Below are 25,031 nucleotides of genomic sequence, written 5' to 3' on the forward strand. Positions count from 1 at the left end.
GGATGGATGGATGGATGGATGGATGGATGGATGGATGGATGGATGGATGGATGGATGGATGGATGGATGGATGGATGGATGGAACTTACATCTCAAAATATATTTTTCTTAAAATTCCTTTTTTTATACTTATTCATACCTAAAATAATTTCAGTTAAACTTGAGACTTTTCTAAGTTCGGAAATCTAGTTTGAAAAAATGTTTCCTAAGAAAGATTATTTAGAGTTTGGAATGAAGCTGGGGGGATGTTTACCGATCTCCTCTTCCTGTATTTATTGTTTCAAATTTGCCAATCCAATTATCACCCAAATGTACTTACATTTGCAAAAACCAACACTTTTTATTTGGTCCCTTTTTGTAGTGTGCTTGTATTTTCGTTGGAGCGAAATGCGTGAGTTGAATTTATCCTCTTATATTCACAAATGAGAGAATAGTCTGAATGATGATCTTCTAAGGTAATGCACAACACATTTTGTCAAGACTGCATCAAGGGTACAAGTGTTTAATGTTGCTCAAGTGCACACTTGTAAGGCTCGCCCCGTCCAAGCAAAACAGTTGTGCCGGTTTTGATTTCAGACGTGTTGCAGCCTTTAATGGCTAAGTCAACATTAAGCCAGCAGCAGACTGTTATATCTGCAGAAAGCTCGGGGCTGCTGTCAAACAGATTTGTGGTCCGTTTATAGTTTAAACATGTTGAGTACGACTAAATGTGATTGTTGCAGTTTGTATGTAAAGGAAAATGTTTTAACTGTGTTTGGTAAAATAGAAACATATATTAAAGACTACTTCTCATCAACTAGATATACATTGTGTTAGAAACATTGTTTTTTCCCCAGGATTCTTCACCTACCTAATCAAATTTTGATTTAAAGAACAGAACAATCCAATGATAGTATATGGACTGATACTGTTACTTTAAGCAGGAACTCAAAAAAGTAGACAGCCATAGCTGCTGTTTAGGTAAATACATTTCTCCAGTAAGGAAGATACTTTCTTTTACCACTGATTTAGCTTTTTATGGATTTTTCTCTAAGGATAAAAATCAGCTGATGCTAAAAAACAATGATCACCTTCTGCAAACAATCTCCTGAATGTTCAGTTATGACCGTTACCCTGAACTGTTACTGCTTTACCTTCCTCTGTTTCTGAGTCAAATAACTGGGAGCATTTAACAGTACCTGTTGGTTTGTAATACAGTATTTTATTGTACATCCATCAGGTGAAGCATATGCTTAAAGTAACATTTAATGTTTAATGAAATCATGAGGCACAGAAAGAAAAATGAGTGCTGGAGACATGGCGATGCAATCACAATAAAAAGGGCAGAAAATATGCTAATCCATGCTTGTGAATTCAAAGTAGGAATGCTGCTCAGAGCTGGATCAGAAATTGCAACATCTCAGGGCTGCCAGAATTTTTTTCTTTTCTTTGACAGATTCTTACAACTATTACAGGAAATTTTGGCTGAAGACAAAGAATTTCAGAATCCTCATCTTATTCAGTTTCATATAATGGTTGTTATTTATTTTAATATCTGCAATGAGGCCCTTCGTCTGCAAAAAATTTGATTCTTCTCTTTTCTCATAAGATTCCCGTACAACTTGCATTGTTTTTATTCCAAATGATAGATTTCCACAATGTAACCAAACCAAAACAAATTCCTTTTAAATGTGAAAGTTTTTTTCTGATTCTACTGTTTGGTCCTCAAGTTTAAGCTCCCACAACATTCCTTCTGAATTCCTCATCACTGGATTGATCCACAAAATTTTCCATATTAAACTCAGCTGTAATAGAACAGAATAGAATAGAATAGAATAGAATAGAAATCATTTTTTTCTCTCACAATGGAGAAATTCTGGTGTTTATAACAGCAAAAATTATATAAAAAAATGGTCACACAAATATGGACCTTAGAAAAATGTATAAGAATAACATAATGGTGAAGAGTTAAAAGATAAACAATAAGATACTGTACTGTAAAGTGTTTTACCAATATAAAACTGTGAACCTAGAGAATAAATAACCAATATACATCTATGGAAATTATTACAGTAATGGATATTTGAAAGTAGCGGCAACATCAGAGATGTAAATGAAAGTAGCATGTTATTAAACTGACTAAGGTAGAAAAATCCGCATGAATGTAACAACTTATTAAGGTTGTTAGGGTCAGGTAAACCGGCATGTCAGGTTTATTTTGGGTGCTCATTGTGTGAGCCATTATTGAGCTTGCATTTTTAAATATTTTTCAGCATGAAAATTAGTAGAACTATTGTAATCTTAAATCCTAAAGACCAAACTGCAAATAAAACTCACAATATGAACTTGTTACATATTTTACTATCATTAGTTTTGTGCGTTCTTCATTTGAAAGAGAAAGAAAACATTTTTAGTTTGCAATACAGTATGACTCATGTGCCTAAGTTGTTAATGTTGCAAGTCAGAACTTGAAGCCTAGACATGCAACTTTCCACCAGAGGCTTAAGGTGTATTGCTATCCATGTCCCATCACTTGGACTGATTCCCACCCTTGAAGCTGTCATGCATTTTAATTAACAGTCTACCTTTGAAATGATAGATATCCCCAGGCTGTTGGAAACAGGTTTGAATGGGTAAAGCCTCTCCAGGAAACAATAAGGAGATATTTTTTTTCAAACTGTTTTTGGTGCCTGCACACTTTGCCTTTCTACCTGTCAGTATATCACAGAAGGTTAAAATGCTTTTTGCTCCAATGATTTTGAAGCAAATAATGTTATGTCTTAATCTACTTTACCTCCAGTAGAAGCACCATACTGTAAACCGTTTTTGTTCTATGTTCAGTTTCCTGTGTCAGGATGAGGTACGTCCTTGTTTCTATTTGTTTCCCCTTATAATGTACTACAAGCTTTGTGTTCCGTGTTGTTAAAATGTTGGTTTAGTTTAAGCACATGTTCTGACAAACACTTTCCTCACACAACATTAAAGGATCATCTGCATAGTTATTTTAGCTATACTCACTTCTATTATGGCCAGAGGGTAACGTTAAAATTACTACATTTTTTCCTTAGTTTTGTTCTTGAACTTTAAATAACCTGGGGAAGGATTTTGTTTATTTTTGATCAATTCAACACAAAGAGAAATGCATAATTGACATGTTTTAAGTAAGGGTAATGGCAGATATGTCCTATTAGGTGATCACAGAAAAAGATGTGTTAGCAGCAGCCATAACCTTGGATAAACCCAAACTCTCATATACAGTAGGAGAACACAGCAGTCGCCAAGCTCTCACCTTTAGGGGTAAATGTATTGACTTTTCCCTTCAAAGCTAAAAACTGTTTAAAAGTTTCTCATTTTGCTACTTTTCTTTGCTCCCAAATAGAGCACAGTTTATTTGCACCAGAGAGATATTAGCTGCTAGTGTTTATAAAACCAACATTGTTAAGTTCAAAGACTTCCAGAAAATCACCACTACAAACAAATACATTCATTCAAGTGCGTTTATGCACACCCTAATCAACAGTGGTATTTTTACCACGGTTTGAGAACCACAGAGGTTATGTTACACAAATTTACTCACATTGACTGACAATATTTAATACCTGTGACAAGTTTTGTTTGCCCTGTCATGTATTACCTTACCACAACCACTTAAAGCAGTTTTACCTCAGACACTAATATGCCATCAGTTATCACTGGCCAACTTTCTTTGTTTACAACAAACAAACAAACTGTACTCCTTAGTAATTGGACGTGTTGAAAGTTATGTTAATGCTCTTTGATTTGTGTTTACTTCACATTTTATGAATAACCCCATACTTTACAGACACGCTCAATAATAACTTTACAGATGTTAATTTGCCTGAGCCCGGTTAAAAAAACCCCAGCAAAAAACATTTTTAACTGTAAGATTTCTACTGCATAACGCCAACTCAGAACCTTTAATATGTGGTGTTTATGGCACAGAAAGGGCCATGAAAAGGTCCTCTGGTTCTAATATGTTTCTAACAAAGAACCTATTATTGATAGTTGGACTGCATACTGTTTATGAACCATGTAGATGCATAAAAGGAGAAACACACAAAGTTATGCTCATAAAATGTACATTCATGCTAAAAACTTGTGAGAAAAGACAAAAAACAGAACGCAAGTAGAAGACTGAGGAATAAATGTGGTAGATTGTTCCATTATATAAAAAAAAAATCGAACTGTATTTCTGGATTTAATTTGTTTTGCGTGTCTGTTTGAAAACCAGGTCTGTGTGATGGGAGCACAGGGTCACAGCTGGTGGTGTTTATAATGTTTGTCAAGGGCAGCACTGCGGTCTGTAAAGAGTGAAAGACAGACCGGAGACACACAGAAAGACAGGTAAATACATCCACAGAATATTCATTAGCATGTCACACAGTTTTAAAGGCTAGGTGGGAATTAGGCTTAAGTTGCCGCCCCTAATGGAGGCACATAATGATTTGGCCACAAATACATATTTCTACATAGCCCCTTTACCATTACAACAAAAAAGCTTTGGGCTCTTGAAAGCCCGGATAGTGTTTCCATAAACATTTACCCGGGTAAATTTGCTTTCCTGGGGCTTTACGTTCCTGGGACCTTGGTTCCTCTAAGCCCCTTTCCACTGAATGCACTAGGATTTAAAGCCCTAGAATTTGTTTTACCCAGGTAATAAGAACCCCTAGTAATGCATAAGTGGGCTTTCCTGTTACTCTGGGAGCTCCGTGACAATCAGCCTGAGAGAGATTGCACTACATCTTTAGTCCAGCTAATGGCAGTAATAACAAAATACATCTGGTCAGAGTTGCTTTTTAAGTGTATTATATGTTTAACATAACCACTAAAAACTAATTTACACAGTTATTTTCTTTTAATGAGATAAATATTAGATATCTACAGAACTAACAGAAAATGTATTTAGTCAAAATGTTACCTATTTAAGTGCATGTCCACATAAGCATATATTTATGTCAAGTAGAATCTCTGGGCAGTGGATTTGACAATGGGAAGAACCCTAAAAGCCAACAGACAGACAGCATCCAACTCATGAACTCTCTTGAAGCCCTGTCAACATAGAAACTGTACTCAGAAGCTGTCAAATTCTATAGTTGGATGACTCAGGAATGGCCTCAGAAATATATCTAGAGTCAATGGCTCTCTGTAGTGGAGCTGGGTTATTCTTTAAGAGTATTCTTTGGAAGTCGTGAACAAAATTTAAGACTTTTTAGCACTAAAAACTTTAAGTAAATGTGGTTTAAAACAAGGAACTTATTTGTTGAAAGGAACCTCATGCCCATTGTTGAATAAAAAACAATGACATTACTGGTGAAGATTCTCAGTCATCCAGGTCATAGTCATTCCAAAAAAGTTAAAAAACAATCCACTGGACTTGGTTTCCAAGTTTGAAGGCATTTTACTTCCTATACATAAGGTTTTTTCAGTTCAAAATCTCAATACCATTTCTGCCATTTTGAATTGAAAAAGCTTACTGGATGGGCAGCGAAATGTCTTCAAACTCGAAACAAAGTAGAGTGGATTGTTTTTTTTTTAAAAACTTTTTTGGAATAACAATGACATTGTAGGTTAGTTACTCTTCCAGTTTGTAATGTATTTCAGTTTTATCTGTTAAAGGCCCAGATTTTGAGATAGGTAGCATGAGGCTAAAGCTACCTAAATAGCATTAACAGTTTTGCCAAAACTATCTATGGCTTAAACAACTTTGTTTTTTTTCCTAAGCAAATTTTAGCACTATCTTGACAATTCATATGTATCTTAATGCACAGTGGTCATCCTTTACTCTAAGTTTTTGGTCCTTTAAATGGCTTTTTGTACTAGCAGACTGTGCTAGAGAGAAAGCACAGAGATTGGACCGTAACTGGCTGAAGAAACAGACACGAAGGTCAGATTCATGGGGAAGAGAAATGTATTCTCTTTTCCCCCCACAAACAAACCAGTACAGAATGTCCCTGGCTGATGGCCAGTGGCTGTATGAAGAGACCATCTCCCTCTCTATCTCTCCGTGTCTGACTCTCTGTGTACATCTCACCGCCCTCCTCCCTACTCCCTTGGATCCAAAAGATGAATGGCTGAGAGAGAAATGAAGGAAATGAGCAATAGCCAGATATTTTTCAGCTCCAGCAACCTCATTCAGACCAAAGTAAAAATGCCACTTTTGCAAGGCAGCAAATGACTGTATGCATGAAGTTCTCCATTAATCCTTATTTCAGGTAGAGGATGTTCTCACCCCTGGCTTAACCGTCCCTCTTTTTTTCCCCTTTGTTGTCTTTTTGTATCCAACCTCTCTGCCCTACCTCTTGTACTCTCTTTTGCTGTTTATTTGTGCAGGTCTATGACTAATTACATGGCTGCTTTTACTCAGGACTGGCTGTAATGTTTAAGTGCTAAAAGTCAACAATATAGATCTTTATTCCTCTGACTGTGTGTTTGCATCCTGCACTTGGTAGGTATATACACAAATGGATTCTTCCAACTTACTGCCACTGGAACTAAACCTGAGGCATTCAAAGACACACAGACATACATGACATGGCAACGCTCACTGATTGATGGTCCCGTCAATATGGCTGTGTGAAATGGGGGGGCTAGCCAGGTCATTGCCTTCTGACATCCATCTATCAACATCTCTCACTGGGTGACTGTTCTCGTTGCGAAGTTAAACACACACTCTACTGTTAATGTGTGTGTGAATGTGTGTCTGTTTGAAGTAATCACTAAAACCTGTCATGATCTGAAAAGACAAAAGAGATTCAGAAAAGTAACAAACATTCTCTTCAGGATGTGTTTAAGAAGATAAATTATGTTTACAGCATAGAGGTGTTCATCTAACCCATTGGTAAGGTTATTGAGAAAATCTGATCGGTTTCTCTTATCCGCCATCCTTCATTTTTTTTTCATATCCTATTTTTTTTTCTTCAGTTAGCATGAAGAATCCTTTCTGGTACTGTATACTGCACCACCCATTAAAGACCCTGGCTGTAGGTTGCAACTAAGATAGCTCAAAGGACGCATATAATCCTTTCAAAGCCAGTGTAATGCATTTTATGCCACATCTCCCCCCCTATAGGAGGAAGTGGAAATTTGTTAATAGTGACTGCTCAGTCCAGTTAAGGTAACTGCTTAATGGAATTACGACAATCATGCACATTCTTGCAATGATCTTCCCTGATAATCTGATAATCCTTCCATGTGTAGTTTATGCTAAGCGTGATCAGGTTTACCTAGCAGAACGTCGGGACCCCTCTGATCATGAATTGGCAAAATCCAACATGTTAGATTGTCTTGGCCCAATATGCTACCATATGTGGTGTCCCCTGAGTAGAACAGAGCAAGCTAAATTCCATAACATCCTAGACTATTGTCTCTTTATTATGAGCAGTCCCAGTGAGCAGTCCAGCTCCATTATGATCAAAAAAGAGTCTTGCGTGAGTCTAATTTCTTAAACCAGTACCAGAAATGAGGCAGAAATGTATACCAACCAGTCTATATGTATTTTGTGGACTTGGAGAAGGCATTCAGCCATGTCCCTCATGGTACACTGTTGAAGCCGTGCCATGATTATGGAATCAAGCTAAGGGACACCTTGGGATACACTCAGAGGAGCTGGAGAATGGGAGAGGGAAGTCTCTCTTACAGTATTTGAATATATTGTAATGTTCTTTTTGAATAACTTTATCCAAGTTTCTAATAAAGATCCTGGATAAGCTGAAGACAAAGAGTACAAGAGACAGTTGTACAAGAGTACATCCAGACCTCTGAGAAACACAGCTCAGCCTGACCCCTAATCACATGACAGATGCTCATTTTCATAAGTGCTTCTGGTCACAAAGTGTTTAATTTTTGTATCTTCATTAGAAACCTATCCTAACAACAGAGAAACAAGCTCATTGTGTCATGATCACAAACCAGTGCACATTGCAGTCCCAGATGAACAGAGTTAACCAAACATAACACTAAAGGGCCTTTTCTTTCTCTGACAAACCCAAAAGCACACTCGCATTGGCCTGCATACAATAAATCAATGGAAACAAACTGTTGGGTTTTACATTGATTTAAACAAAGACAGTATAAGAACAAAATTCAGTTCAAATATAGTCTTTTACATTTTTACATGTCTTTTCTCTTCTTGTGTATTTTTCAGATTGAAATGATACCATTACTCTTTTTGTGTTGCCTGCCTGCATTTTTTTAATTCTTATTTATCCCTGTGCCTATACCCATGAAACAATATTTTTATTTCTTAGTCATAGCTGAATGTTGCCACAAAATAGTACCAAATTGAAATTATATACACAATCTTCAGAGGTTTGGATAGATTAACCATGTGACAGCAAAGTGTCCTTAGCTAAATTGTTTGTGTGTAGTGTGATTCCCTTGTTGTTTGACTAGAGAGAACACACTATAAAAAAACAAAACAGTTGTGCTCCTTATTTTATTGTCATGGGGCAGTTGGAGCTTTGTCCACTGTGATGCTTCCTTTTCTTGGAGTATAATCAACCTGCAAATTAATCCACAAATGGTGACTCGAGCAACAGTAAACTTAAATTTTTATAGACCCAGTGTGGTCACAATTCATCTTCTATCATTTTAATACTTTGTAACTTTTATCATTTTAGATCCCAAATAAATACTTTGTTCCATTTATTTGATAGTTTATTAACTATATTAACCTTTTTAATGCAATGACAAAGCAGATGGCAAATACCTATATAGCAGTTTAAAAAGTCTGAGGACCCTAAAGCGTTTTACACTTCAGTCATTTACACAATCATGCATAAATTCACATACTGAAGGCGACAAGCTACATCGTAGCCACAGCTGCCCCGGAGCACATTACCAGAAGCTAGGTTGCCATACAATCGGCCCTCTAACCGCCAACAGCCAACAAACTGGGTGAGGTGTCTTTCCCAAGAACACAACAACAGAGATATTTACATTATGCACTTAATAGAGGTGCTTTGGTACTTTAACTCTTTGACTTCAGTCGGAAAACCTACAATCTGTTGATCTGGCCCAAGTACAAACATTTAAATACCTTGAATATCTGTTACTGTCAGATAATGTTTATGTTTATCCCCATAAAAAAATTGGTCACCTTTGGAGTAGTTAAAGCTAATTTTACACTGACAACCAAACTCGCCCTTGTTTTCTGGATAGCCTTTCCTTTATCTTGCAAAACTGACAAGCTGAATAGTAAATGTAGATTCTCACCAACAATATGTGAATACATGTGTTATTGGTGAAGGACCATATGTAGTGTATAGCACTTGGGGGTCCTTAGACTTGGTAAAGCGCTATATAAATACAAGTCCTTTACCATTTTGCTTATAGCCTTACATCTAAAAACTGCTTGGTGTGGACCTGTCTCCTTACCTATATATTCTATATGTCATTGCTATATTTTCAAAATGAGAGTGTTAAGAAAGAAAAAAAAAACTGCTGGCAAGAGTTTAGCTGTTCAAAACTTTTTCACAGAACCTCGTTAAAAGGAAAAATACAAACATACGTACGGTATCCCTTTCTTTCTACTGTTTGATAGCTAAAGGTGTCTTCTGACTTTTCTTGTAATACTAAAGGACAGTCAAATGAAATTCTGTTTAAGACAACCCAAAAGCCTTGTTAAAAAGAGATTGATGTTCAGCATTATGCATATTGAAATAACTTCACAGAAACAACCTTATATTGTTTGTTTCTTTTTTACATTTGAGTGTTAATATTTTAGAGCATTATTAAGAAGTTAAATTGGCTGTAACGTACAGGATTTTGGACCCAGGAAACAGCTCAGAACGGTAAGTAGAATGCAACAGTTTTTATTTATAATGAAAGGCGCAGGGGGCGTACAGGCGGCTCTCAGTCAGGAAATCCCCTGTGGCGGAGACAACAGGTTAGTGATCAGCAATAAGAGAGCTAGAGAGGAACTGAGGCTGGATCACTAACCTGTTACTGGGTCGCAGGGTGGGCGATTAGCACCGCTTAGGGTCCGGGGCAGGAGTCCGTTCGATGAAGGGGCTTGTGGAAACGGTGGCCGTTGAGCGGCAGATGGTTAGCTGAGGGCTGAGGCCGATGAGCTCCAGAGACAGTTTGGTTGTGGATTCAGAGACGGGGTCCAAGCGAAGGTACAGAGGGGCAATCCAGAAGAGAGGTCCAGGTCCGTTCGAGGGTCCGTTTACTGGTTTGGATTCAGAGCAGGCAGTCAGGATCAGATAAGGGGTCAGGCAGGCTCGGAGAGAAAAAAGGCAAAAACAGGTCAGGTAACAGGTAGGCAGGCAAAAAAGTAGAAAAGCTGGAAGGTACTCAAAAGATGGTTTGAGACGATCTGGCACTGGGAACAGATCCAAATGAGCTATATATAGAGGTGGGACCAATTAGAGATAATTGCAGGCAGGGTGGAGTGAGCAGGTGTGAGGAGTTGGAGATTAAGCCAGCACCAGTGCCGAGATCGTCACATTGGCTCAATAATTCTGCTTGAACAGTGAGCAAAACATAGCATTCCTTCAGAGATGTCAGCCTACTGAAAGGCATGTCTGCTATATACATTCAGTACTTGGCTGGTGGGAATGTGTATATGTGTGAGGCGGGTTTTTGAAACTCCCACACCAACCATACCTCATGAACGTCCCCAGACTCTTTCAAAGTCTTCACAATCATCTTTTCTTCCACCAAACCTTTATTAACTGTGTATGCTTTGATATACCACTCTGAACAACTACCTTTTACAGTTATTTTTAGGTGATTTACTCTCCTTGTGGGGTAAGTAAATGACTGTCCAATGAACAACTGTCAAGTCGTGCGACCCATGATTGTCCAGACCAGGCTTTGTTAATGACGGTCCTGGAGGTTTGGTAGAAACCACCTTATAACTATATTTAAAGAGGCTCCTCTATCAGTACTTTGTAAGATGTTTCAACCATTTATTGTTTAACAATTCTTTAAAATTAAGTAAATGTTTGAAATATGTTATTATCTATAACTATTCTATTCTGTATATTTTAATTTCCCCCTATTGTAATTTATCTTACAAAATGTGAGTGCTTATAAAGTAAGCTATGCAGGTGTGCCTCTCTTAACACAAACATTTCAAATACTGTGACATAGAAATAAGTCACGTGTGGAGAAAAACAGAAAATGAAAGAAACAGTGGCTGAACTGCTCAACAATGAGAAAAAAAAAATCAGTCTAGGAATCTCTCTGCTTGGAAGAGCCTTTGAGCATCACTTCCACAGAACACTAAGGGTTGTTCAGCTACTGCAGGCATGATCTTTCCATCTTTCACCATCCACACAATCACACGTATGCTCCAGCTCCCTAAGCACTTGTTGTTCCCCAAATTCAGCTGACTAGACATATAAAGCGTGGGAAAACTCCGAGAGTCAGGGACAAGAGGACTTGGAGAGTCATTATCACCTCAACATCTGTTTGGTTCAGTCAAGGCAAAAAAGAAAAAAAATCTCTCAGTGCTAATACCTGGTGAAGAACTTCATGCTCTGTTGTAGGGACAGCAGAGAAAAACAGGTGATGATGTGTCAACACTAGGGGGCAGGCTAATACAAAGCATGAGGATGGCATGCTTTAGGGAAACTTCAGGGCAAATTAGGGAGGAGAGGAATTTTATACATGTGGAGAGCTTTTTACTTTTTTAACCTTGTAGCTAAGCTTTCCCTTGTTTTGCTCACTGATAAGAACTTTGTAACTCTAGTACTGAAAAAAAGCATTTAAGTAGGAGACAAATTATAGATGATATGTTTTTGGACAAATCATAATAATTACCTTACAACCTGGCATTAAGATATAGAGAATAACTGCTTTATCCTGATTCTGCCTTCTCTGCTTTCTGCTCAACATTCTCCACTCAGTGTCTCTTCACGGTTACATAAACAGCATCTGAGTTGGCCAGCCACATCCTCCGCATTGGATTCCATTAAATCTGCTCATAATGGCTGTGGTGTGGCTGTTCTGCTTTGGGTTGGAGGTCCCTCTCTCTCTCTCCCTCTCCTTCTCTGTTTCTCTTTTCTCTGAGTTGGTGAGACTGCACTGAAGGGTCTGCTTAGCAGGGAAGCCGGCTTTCCTTCATGTGGCTGCATAGGAATGAGAGCCGCCACCACAGCAGAAGGACCTTCTTGAGCGGGCTGTAATATGAGTCAGAAAAACAACACTAGGCACCTCCAGCCATGCCCAGTTATTGTGTGTGTTCTCTGAGTTTGTACTTGTGTGTTTTTATATACATTCTTTCCCTGTTCCAGCTAGTGTTGAATATCTCTGCATGTTATGCCAGTATTAGCTAAAATTTTTGCTCAATCTTCTTATAAGGTTTAATTGTGTATGTTTGTGTATTTTTTTATACACATTATAGCCCCCGTTCCACCTTTCTATGCAGTCTACCATTTAATGTAGTTAAATCTACTAGCTTTTACATTCTACAAGCTTTAAATACATAAAGACTGAACATTTTGCACCAGTCTCCATAAGATAATTTTTGTAAAAGAGATCAAGCTAATTTGCATTGGATAGAGAGGGCCTGTGAACTGTGTCAGCAACAGTTACATTTTAGAAAAGGGCTTTGAGTGGTCCATTCTAATATATCAATGTGCTGGTGATCTACAAGTCTGCAAAATATATAGGATCATTGTCTGCTGGAAGGTGAACTTTCACCCCAGGCCTTAGTCTTGTGTATTCTTTTATCCTAGGATAGCTCTGTAAAAGCATCCCAACAACATGATAACAAATAGCACCATGTTTTACCTTGGAGATGGCCTGTTCAGGGAGGAAGGGATTGGCTTTTTTGTGTTGTTAAAGTGGTTTATTTATTTATTTATTTATTTATTTATTTTTTTTTTTTTGCTAAAGTGGTTTAATTGAAAATGCATACCACATGTTTCAGATTTTTATTTGTAACACAAATATGTTCATAAATCAATTTTCACTACATTCATCTAACAAGAAAGCAAGTGTCTATTGTTTTGTTAATCAATTCCATATGAAATACACCATATATTTTGGGAAGGTAACAAAATGTAAAAAATAATATATAAAGTACTGTTTAGGTTGAAATAATTGTGAAGCAGTTACATTTATTTGCTCTAAAGTGATGATATTTCACAACTACATTTCCTGATTGGTTGGGAGGGGAAGATCTATATATTTAGTGTTATGAAATGACAAAGGAAAAATTTCTTCCCATAAAACTGTTAAAGCCAACGGTGAGAAAATATGATGAGCAGAAGGTGTCAGGTGGAGGTGTGTTATGTAAATCCTTTGATTAATGAAAACAACATTCCATGCTGTCGGCGTGCTCACTAGCATGACATAAAGTTACCTCTCTGCTTCTTCCTCTGTGACATTCAGGAAAGGCTTTAAACTGATAAGTAAAAAAGTAAAAACAAAACGACTATTTATGGTTTTGAAGCTTTCCTGTAACTCTTTTACTGAAATAATCAGGCTGTTAATTTTTGTGATATAAATGCCTTCATATGCAGGAACAGGGACTGTAGAGATAAAATTTCTACACTAGTTCAGTAACTGGTGGTTGTTTATCTCTTTTTTTTCCAACTTGACTCCACATTTAGAGGACAAACTAACTGCACCCTTGCTTATTCCAGAGGTCTTCAAAGAGTCTTCTAGATAAGCAGCATTTTGTTAACTTAATTCTGATCACCCCTATAAATGCAGGGGTTGTCAATCCGTCCGTACGTCCGTCCGTCCGTCCATCCATCCATCCATCCATCCATCCATCCATCCATCCATCCATCCATCCATCCATCCATCCATCCATCCATCCATGAGAACATTAAAAACATGGAACTCTAGTTTTTAAAACCCCAAATGGATGTATTTATTTTGAATCTTGTTGCATCTCACCAGATTCTGTTAATTTCTTCTGTCATTTATGCACAGCACATCAACGAAACGTTTCAAATTGACAGAAAGCGTATTGCCTCAACGCCTGTGTCTGAGAAAGCATAGGTTTTACTGTGATGCAAAAAACGGGTATGTAACTGACTCCCTGTAACCTCTGTGTTCCCCCACTCCCTGAGTTGTTTTGAAACTGTAGCTCCTGTTCTATAGTCATAAACTTAGACTTTAAAGCACACTGGTAATAATTAATTTACTGGGATATGGTTGAGGGCCTGAAAAAAAAAGGGAGGATACTTTTAACGACTTTGCAATTTTTCAGGCATGTAACTGGAGGAGTCTGCATGGTATGCCAGCCCAATGTTTCTTTTTTTTTTTTTTTTTTTTGCAAAGGCAAATTCAATTCTTGTAGACATGCAACCTGTCAACTATATCACTTTTTATACACTGTTGATGTTTCCATTGAATTTGGAAAGAGGACCAGCAGCCAATGCTAATATGGAGAAAACACCTTTGCGATTGGGTTAGGCCTCATTTGAATTGGAACTATTCTGGTTCCAGTTCCCCATTTCTATTCCTGTTCCTATGAGTTCTTGATTCCAACTCTTTTAAGATGAAATAACATAAAAGTTTACATTTTATAAATTAGATGGCTTACCAAATCTGTCTGGATGAAAATGTCTGAACTTCTCAATGAAATTGAAAAACTGGATATATATACATGTCAAAACTATGAAATGCAACATCATATTATGAGAAAGCTCTTTTCTCACATGGAGTTTTGTTTTTGAAAACATATTTAAAACACATTTATATATATACAGTTTCTAATGCTTCTGGTACTGATGTAGTATAGTACAAATGTATTATTTCCTTTAGCTGATTGTGACTGCATTGCTTTGCTATGTTCAGTGTCTGAGCTGGAGAAAAGGGCAACAGAGCAGGAAGGCATTCTGACAGAGATCTCAACTACATGTGGAAGTACTTTTGTAGACAAGTGATATGATGTTATACTCTGTTATATCTTTCAGTCAATTGGTTTTATTATATGAAACAGATCCAAAGTTAATTCAAATAAACAGTCTATGAAGTTACACTTATAGGTTTGGCAGATCGAGATTTAAGTGCATTTTCAGAAGGTGCACTATGAATGAAGAATGGGAACAGATTGCCTTGGGGAACCTATGTTAAAACACCTTCAAGGACAAGTTAGTTGGAGCTTAATAATGTCAGCCTGCACCATTTTTTGCATAATATAATCCCTTTGCCAGTGACATTAAGCAACTGTAAATTTCTTTATTTAAGTATTTTTTATTTATTTAATTTAGCCACATGTTTAAATGCTGCAAGCTTCTAGTTCCAGTCAGCAAACTGGGCATCAAAACAAGGAATAAAACAATTCTAAATGAACAAGGATTATTATTTTTAAGTCAATCTGCCATAGTGGGTCGCTGAAGTACAGTTTTCATGGCTTCCAAGATGTAGGATCTGTTCCAATATTAAATCTTTTTCTACAGTGGGACAATTAGTTTGGGAAGTCCCTCAAATCGCCTGCTGCTGTATCCTATCAATCTCAAGACATTCCAAAGTCTGCTTCCTTTCTTTATCCCCATCACCATGCCTGTGTGTTTGGAGAAGCAGGGACAAGCTGTGTATGATTAAATACACCTGGTCAGGACCGGCTCCACCCTCTACCCCCAGCACACAATTACTGCCATCAATACAAAGGTAATAGTAGCAGCTTGGGCTGTGGGTGTGCCCACGCATGTTCCCAGGGAGTAGCTTTCAGCAAATGGTGTGAAGGAATCCAACTCCAGTGGCAGTGACCCCTCAGATTCGCTCCCCATTTCTTACCTCCATTCTCTCCACCCTCTTCATCATATCAGCCTTACACCTCTTGTCCAGAAAGACAGCTGCAAAAGACATTGTGTGTGACTGTGTTTGACAGAGAGCAAATGAGAGAAGGGTAAAAAGAAAGCAGGAAGATAAAGAGTAAAAGCAAAAAAATGTGATAAATGGAGAAAGGAGAAATTGGACACAGTGGAAGCCAAGTGGACAACCTGAAAATGCAAAGCATTTGGATCTACTCTAAAAACAACCCGTGTGTAGCCTTCTTTACCATATGTCTACCAGATTTACATCACTTGAATGTGTCTGAGGAGTGAAGAGAACAGGATGGGGGATTCTTTTGTGTTCATTCATAAAGAAAGGTCTTTTAAACCATCTGACTGGTCGTTTACTTCCTGGACATTGAGCAGCTCGGGTGGCTTTAGCCCTGATATTGTCCTTTATGGTTGTTTCACCACAGAATAAGAGGCCATTTTAACCACAGATTTAAAATCGCCTATTCATCATAGATGAACTACATTTCTAAGAATGAAACAGAACTGTCTTAGTGTTTGAAGTATTCAGGTCATATAGAGCTGTCTGTCTAAACCACACTGAAAGCCTTCTTCTTTTGTCATGTGTCATAGGCATGAATGTCAAACATCTGGGGTCCAATTGTATTGAAACCAAAAGTTGTTACATGCGATGCTTGAAGTGGGTTAAAATATGTACTGGGTGCCTTTAATGAAACCCAGTCAGAGGCAGCATAGAGCAGACTATGACTTAGCAGCCATTGGAACGTTCCAGTTTCCAGTATTTCCAGTATTGGTTGATGATTAGCAATTATTCACCACAAATATATTTTCGTAATTTATATAAATCAGCCATAACATAATTTGTGGCCTCAATACATGACCCATCTAAAAGTATAATAAAGAGACACAGTTTTAGCCAAATATTGGAGAAAGTCCAGACTCACTAAGAACTGTGACACAACCCCTTAGATGAGAGCTGTTTGAGGCTACAAAGCAGATGTGAACTTCAGTACTGTTAGCTGTTCATAACTTGTCTGTCCTCTATCAGTTTTTTTTCCTACTGCATAGCCAGTGTGTTGCAACTTGGTCAGTTCTCATGCAAGCAAGGGATAGCTGATACCCTGCTGATAAATCTTCATGAGTGACTTCTCAAAAATGCATGCTGCTCTACATTTAGCTTTGACTTGGTGAGGTGGATTCGACTTGATGAGAAACATTGTTGTATTTCAATATCACAATATATCATGTCCCTGATCTTGTTACCTTGCTACCGGTTAGACATGTGCTTAAAAATGGACAGCTTTAGGTTCCACTATGATTTGCAGATGATTGCAATGGTAATCTGTTGATACAATAAATAAAGAGTTTTGCAGATGGTTGGCTCTTGGTTCTCTTCATGAGTATAGAAAAAAACGAAGAAATCGATGAGTTGTTAAGAGCAGCATCTGCTGTGGTGTGTTCATCGTGTAATTCTGGGATGAGGAGATCTGGGCAAGTGGTATATCAGTGCAGCTGTCACCTTTGGTCAGAAGTTTTAGTTAAGGTTTGACAGAACTTTTGTAAAGGCGAGAATAAACTTAAAGTTTAATATGTTTGGTCTCCATGTGAGGCTAAGCTAACAGCTAAGAAAATAGTCTTCCTTCCTTTCTGGATAACACAAGGTAGTTTCAGTATCTACTTAAGACCATGCTGACAGGCTTTAGATGGAAGTGTTTTTTATATGTCTCAATGGTTTGAGGTCTTGCTTGTTAAATTATATCCCTTGGTTGTCTTGTGAGTATTTTGGGATTTTCAGGGTCAGACTAAATGAAGCTTTAGGAGACATGGAGATATGACAATACCTGCTTAAACTGGTGGCATCACAACTTGTTGATGGAAATGTGAAAAAAAATGGATTAACAATTTGTTATTGTTTTTAAACCATTTCTCGTTTCTGCAACCACAAACTGCCAATTGTTATTTTAAGCCATCCTACATCTCTCACCTAAAGTATTGCTTTTTTAAGTCCTAATTATTTTTTTTTTCAAGTTTCAAATCATTTGAGAAATGTGTAATATATACTGCATTTTACACTTTACACTTTTACACTTTGCAAAATTGTAAAAAAAAAAAGTTATTTATTAACCCAGCCATTATGATGTTACGATGTGGTCCTACATACAATCGTATTAGTCATCACTCCATATCGCTGATCATGATGTCATAGCAGACACCTACCCCCCATTACAATGAATCAAAACCCACTCTTCTCAGCTCAGCTGCAAACTGCAGCAAATATGCAGCCATCATAATGAATAATAGCAGTTACACAGCCTTCGCAGGGCAGTGGTGCACGCCATGGCAAGTGAACAGAAACATTTCACATTATTCTGCTTTTGCCATAGCCTACAGTTTAGAATAATTCGTTAAAGACAGATCACAATTTACATTTAGAGCTTTCTATATCAATACATTTAGGAATATATGTGTGTATTAGCAATTGCATACATTAGATCAATTAGTGGCCTGTATGTATTAACTAAGGTAATCAACACATAACAGTTAACTATTAAATGCACCAAAATAGGCATCAATTATAGCTTCTCTGCACTTAGTATCCATTGTAAAATATATTACTGAAAATATCTAAATAAAAAAAAACAAAAATTGAAACAGTTTTAATTCTTTTAAAATGCATAGACTAAGTGGTTTAGGTTTGGCTTCCGCGTCTATCACTGGCTTTTTATTTTACAATCTTGGATATGGTCCTTTGTGCACCCATTCTCTTCGCACTGTATTGGATTGGGCACACTGTGAATTCAATGGAAAATTAGGAGGGCAAATAGGTTTATAGCACAGTGCAGAAGAGTCTATCAGAGCTGTACAAAGTGGAAATTTGGTGTAAGGGTAATTTGTGACCGATTAACCTGACATACTAGAGTGGAAGAAATCTCAATAAAGGCAGGGAGTTCCAACCCTCTGCTGGTGGATTTCAGAAAATCAACAGGGCTAAACACTGTTGCATCCTGCAGCAGTCGTAACATTCCTTTGGTGTTGTACAGTTAGAAGCCTAGTTTTCATGATGATTCATTCGAGGTAAGCCCGTTACCTTATCTACTCAGCTGCTTTCACTTTGCTTAGCTTATTCTATCAAACTCTCCTGAAGAAAAAACAGACATCATTGACATTGTTCATGCACATGTACATTCATGTCAATGAATTTCCACTTAGCCGCAATAGTGTCCCAGAATATTTTTGGAGCGTTAATCATTGTGTGAGCCTTTGTGCGGTGGAAGGCAGGACTCTGGATATGGCTCCTTAATTAAAATGTTAACCAGGCCAAACAGACAATGAATGCACTGTTTGATTCTGCTGTCCTCCTCATGCTGGACGATTTCTCTTTCTGTTTCCTCTCCACCTCTTTCTCTCTCAGTTTCTCTTCTATTACTCATGCCCCCCTTATCTCTCTATGTTCTGAAACTTATATTGGCTTTAACTGTTGCTAAAAACCACAAACCCACACGTACTCCTTTTTTAAATCGTAGTTTCACCTTCCATCTCTTTTGCTCCTTTGTATCACTCTTCTTTCTGCACTAAAGTTTTTTTGTTAGACATCTTTAGTTTCAGCATGAACACATTTCAACTCTTTCTGAACCACACAAGTCGTAAATCCAATTATGCTCAGGCACGCTGCAACTGAATTACCTTTACATAACTGTGGGCGTAAGTGCCCATATGTGTGGATGCAGAAAATAGATTTTGCTGTTATCATTGGTGCAGAAGTGGCAAAAAACACAAGACTCCATTTTTTATGGCCGTAATTTAATGGGTTTAAATGAGTTTTAGTGGATGTAACATGAACGGTGATTTTATTTTCATGAAAGTGTGGCTGTCCATCAATCTGGGAAGGATTATGTGGCTTTTGTCACACAGTTCCCTATTAAAATGTAGAAAAAAAGAAACGGCCAACAGTGTTTTAAGTAGCAGATAACCGGGAAAATGTATACAAAAATCAGATCATGCCTCAGACTCTAAACAAGTGTTTGTTAAGTTAAATGACAGAGAATTCAGAAAATGATGACTTAAGTGACTTAAACTATAAACTACAAATTATACAATAGTCACTCCAAACTTTTATGAATAAAGCTTAATGCTAATTTAATCTTTAAAATATTTTATGAGTCATGCATCAGCTTCAAGTAATTCATTAGTCAGAAGCATGAATTGAAAGCTAACTTTATTGCCAGTTACTATATGGTCCCCCCTATAAATGTAATTGAAAATAATTGAATTCAGTTAATTCCATTTCAATTCTATTTAATCAAATATAGTATTCTAATACTAAGTTTGAGATAATCTATTAGTGCCCTTGCCCTAAATGGGTCAACCAGATTTGCCTTGAGGAACACATTGTATGCATTAAACAAAAATTATGACTCATATTTTGTTTAAAACAAACTCATATAAAGTCGTATAATCATGTTAGTCATAATATCCAGAACTGAGATGGGTTGTATCAGTTCAATTTCATTTTTAGAGGCATGGTTTTTGGTTCACCTTTCCCTGAGGATCAGCACTTATTCTTGGCAGACTGGGGGGGTCAGGGGTATCCTGGGGAGTAAAGACTGTGAAAAGGGGCAGGGATAGGAAAGTCACTCTAGGGAGTAGGTTTCTCCTTGTACAGGCGTAACAAGGATCAAAGCACCGCTGACACCCATGGAACCCGTGGGCCATGTATTGCATGGACCGAAACCCTCCTGTGACACAATGATCTCCAAACTCCCAGTCATCAAAGCCATGGAATGTACCAGAAAAACAGGTGTGAAAATCTGGGCATGAGCATATGAGCCTCTGTGTGTGTAGAGCAGCATATCTTTTAGCGCTGCAGCTGGACGCTTATCATCATGCTGGTAATGGAAATGAGGAGACACTTCCTCTTTTCTAATCATTGTTTCCTCTTAGAGAGCCCACTTTTATCATTTAACTTCTGCTGCAAAAGCATTTTGGTTGAAAGGCTGTATATATATGTCCCTAAATAAGGTGTGCAGTGGCTGGAGGATGCAATCGCTCTGCAAATACCTAAAAAATACAAAAATTAGACTAAAACACAAAACACATGTGAAGGAAAAAAAGCTTTAGCAGAGAAATGGGGCATTTACACAATATAGCAAGTAATTGCAAAGTACATGCATAAACAGATGGTTATTTAAATGCAAATTGTTCACTTCAAATATAAAACTTGCTTTAATCGTATAAATAATACCAATACCAACACAAACACAAAGCACAAACAAAGGCAAATTGCTGCAAGAAACAAAAACTGCAAACCAAAAAAAGCTGCAAACTAGCTCCTCATAATAGAAGTGGTCCAATAGAGGGATCCGATTATTACCTCATATGGGATTAGAACATAGACATTCCTACAGTACAACTCTCAAGCAATGACCATGCAATAAATGCATTTCATCAAAAGCACTTGTGGTAATGTGGCCTCTTTTTTCCTTTTTGAGTTAATATAATGTCTCTTACTTTCTGATTTTTGAAATTATTTGCCTTTCTTATTAGATTTGGCTTGGGTTACTTTTGGGTTTGTTGGGTTGCATGTTTTTCTGATTTTGTTTCGGTTTTGAGGTGATGTTACCAATCAGCACAGGTGTACTCCGTTAGCTAAGTAGCGTGCAGACCGCTAGTAATAAAAAGGTAGCTGTGCAGCTGAAGGACCACGAAACCTGACAGATCACAGGTATTGGAGCGGCAGTGTGGCGGGACCGAAGGACTGGTTGCCACGGAGATTCATCCAACTGGTCGCCGTCGAGAAATGGACGGGTGTTGGAGTATCAGTGCCCGGATCGCCGCCGCGATTCACTCATGGCTGTTGAGGATCGGTGACAGGAAGGACTGATTGCCAGAGAGGACCGCGCCCACCCTTGAGCTAAGAGTTCATTCTTCTTTATATAGACTTATCCATTGACTCTGCCACTCATTACTGCCCTGCAATTTATTTTTTTTGTGAATTTATTTCTTTTTTATTAATTATTGTTAACCTTTATTGGGTTGTTCTTTTAAAATCCTGCCTACTGTTACTGCAGTTTTTTTAATCTAATAAATGTTCCGTTTGGTGCCACACGTTCAATCACGCAAGAAAATGTAATGTCACTTTTCTTTTATGTGTGAACTTAGTGATCTGAGCAATACTAAAATATAAATGCCTCAGATACCAGAACTTTACATCCAAAAATCAATATTCAAATTCAAATTTTGAGACTTTTGATACTGCTGTAATTTCGTGTAATTCATCTTTACAAGAAAATTCATGCGTCAGATGGAAACTCCTTTTTTTCCACTTGGTAAATACGTATTGCATCAGTTCGTGATTAGAAAACTAATCAAATTAAACTGTTTCATAATGAATTAGTGATTTGCTGTAAGCACTCAAAATATTACTGAATATTATATTCAAGCTTAGAAAACTTGAGAGCCTTGTTTCTGTTATAACAAACTTTATTTCAAAAAGGGATTAAACACTGATATGAAATCACTGTTTGTGTTTTCTGAACGACTCATTGAATTTGATTGCTAAAATAGGACGAGAGAGACCCTTTAAAACAAGTTAATTTGTGTCTACTAGCCGTTAGCTCCTTGTTTAACATTGCTACAACCTTCACTAATACAATACTTCACTAATACCTTCACTTCAAGCATCTGTAGCTTTAATAAATTAATCACAATAAACAAATCTATTATCTAAATAGTTATGGATTTCTTATTAGGTAAATTATTTTATAAAACATTTTTTTCACAAAATGCTGCATGGTTACAAAGTGTTAGTAGAAGACGTTTGTGGGTATGTTTTTAGAGGGCTTTTCAAATTAACTATTGGGATATTACTACAAAGCATTAAAGAGTTAATTCATACTCGATTGTACAGCAACTAGTTTGAAATCATCGGTATTTGACATTTGTTATTATAAGTTCTACGTTTATATGGTATTATTTCTATTAATGTGTGACATGATAGCTTTGTTTTGCCCCACCTCTGCTGCCTGCACTAACCAAGCCAGCCTGATTAAACACACCTGCCTCCAGTATATTAAGCAGTCTCTTCCCTTCCTCCCATGCCAGTTTGTCCTTGTTTCTTCCAGCAAGCATTTCAGCCTTTTTCTCCCAAAGCTTTCTAGCCTCTATTGAATTTTGTTACTTTTTTTGTGCTGTCCCTCTTTCCTGTGTTTTTGGTTAACTCTGCCCTCTTGACTGATTCTCTGTGTACCAACCTTGGACTGTCATTGAACTACAGAAATTTGGAAACTCTGAGTTGTCACCTTAGTCCTGCCTGCTGAGTTTCCTGCTACAAAATGCCTCTAAGAAAAACAATATAGCTTATATAAAACTGAATTATCTTGCATTTACTAGTTGCATCATTCTTTAAAAGTTTAAAATGGAAATACTATATTTAATATCATGATTTCAGCAAGTTAAGATAAAAAAAAAATATAAAACTGGGAGTTTAGGACTGTCTAATCTGGCTTAACATAGCGCAAACTAACATATATTCCTCAGTCACCTACATTTCCACTTTGCAAATTACAGCCTGACTTACGGCCCTCAGCAATCATCACACTTATCCATCATCAGCCCGCCAATCATGGGTCTCTGGGGCGCTTGTCGCCATCCAGGGCGGTCCAGGCCTTGTCAAGGTGGTCATTTTCTGTAACAGCCTGTAGTTAAAATCCATGGGAACAGAGGGTTGGCCATTCTGGTGCCCTGCAGACCCCTGTAGGGCAAAAGGGGATTGTAGGGTTTCAAAAATATGAAAACTAAATCATCCTGTTTTTACACTGAAACTAGACTCTGTTTTTAAAGTCAAGTCATGTTGCTTTTTTAGCAAGAATTGTTTTGTCAGACTTTGGAGTAACATATGGTCCAAAAATTCAGTGGTCAGATTTAATTAGAAAGAAAATAGACATAAATGTAGTTTCAGTCTGCATCAAAAACATTTTTTCTTCACTGTTTTTCTTCTTTTAAGTGAATGCAAAACTAAATTTTAGGTATTCCCTTTGGACATAATAGCACTGCATAGTTGATGCCAAATATTTGGCTGAGTGTTTACAAATCAAATCTCTGTTTCAACTTATCTCAGAGATCATCTGTTGGACTGAGATCTGGTGGAAGTATTGAGCAGCAGGGCACAGTGTGGTCATTACAGATTGGTCATGGTTGGTAAAAATATCATTAAGTTGTCTTTGATGTAAAATTGAGGCCCACTTAGTAATGCAAGCATCACCAGCAGCCTTGGTACAAGATGGAACTGATCCATGTTTTTTCACTCCAAACTCTGAACCTACTATCTTCATTTTGCAGCTGAAATCAGTGTTCACTGCATCCGACAAAATGCTCAGAATATGTTTATTTCCAATTTGGTGAGCCTGTGTGAAAATTAGGCTCAGTTTTTCTGTTTCCTTTGGCCTAATGATGAATGTAATGTGTGTTCAGTATACAGGTGGCATTGTGCATCCCTTAATGAGTCCAGGGACAAACTTAAACTTAAAGCCAGAGCTATAATGGATTAAATCATATCCATGTTTTAGAATTGTACAAAGTCCAGAGATAACTGTAATTGAAAATTCTAAGCAAGGATTAAAAATGTGTTACTAGTGCTCTCCATCACGTAATGTAGAGACATAACCAAAAAATTACCATGTAAAGTGGTCCCAAAGTCACCCATGTGGGCTAAATTGACATGTATGCCACACTTTATTTTTCTTAAAAAAAAAGTTAAATGTAAAAAAAGAAGTGAAATCCTTTATCTTTTACTTTAAAAGATTTGCCACATTGTTTAGTCTGTAGCTGTGAATTGACAAATTGAAAAAAGTTATTGGTACTTTTCCAGGGTAATGTAAATACTTATTAATCAATTTTGGTTAATCTAAATTGAGCATAGAAAATATCAACCTTAACTGCAAACAGGTGGTTGCAGGGCTACAACCAAAGACTATTTTCGTAACGTAATCCATTAGTCTTTTGACTTTTAAAAAAAATTACTGTTTGAGGTAGGACTTCTCTAAATTTTCCTTGGGTGTGAGTTTGTGCCTGGCTGGTTGTTTGTCCTGTTTGTCTCTGTGTTGCCCTGTGCTGGACTGGCTACCTGTCCAGGGTGGATCCCACCTCTTGCCCATTGAAAGCTGGAGATAGGCGCCTGCACCTCTCGCTACCCCGGCAGGGAAAAGCGTGATGGAAAATGGATGGATGGATGAATGCTTAAGCTAGTAAAAAGAGTAACAGTTGATTTTTTTTTTACAGAATTTGAATGTGGTGATGCTAAAACTACATCACTGAATGAGT

This window comes from Cyprinodon variegatus, unplaced genomic scaffold (assembly GCF_000732505.1).
Source record: "Cyprinodon variegatus isolate N-32 unplaced genomic scaffold, C_variegatus-1.0 Scaffold40, whole genome shotgun sequence".
In the NCBI taxonomy this organism is placed as follows: domain Eukaryota; kingdom Metazoa; phylum Chordata; class Actinopteri; order Cyprinodontiformes; family Cyprinodontidae; genus Cyprinodon; species Cyprinodon variegatus.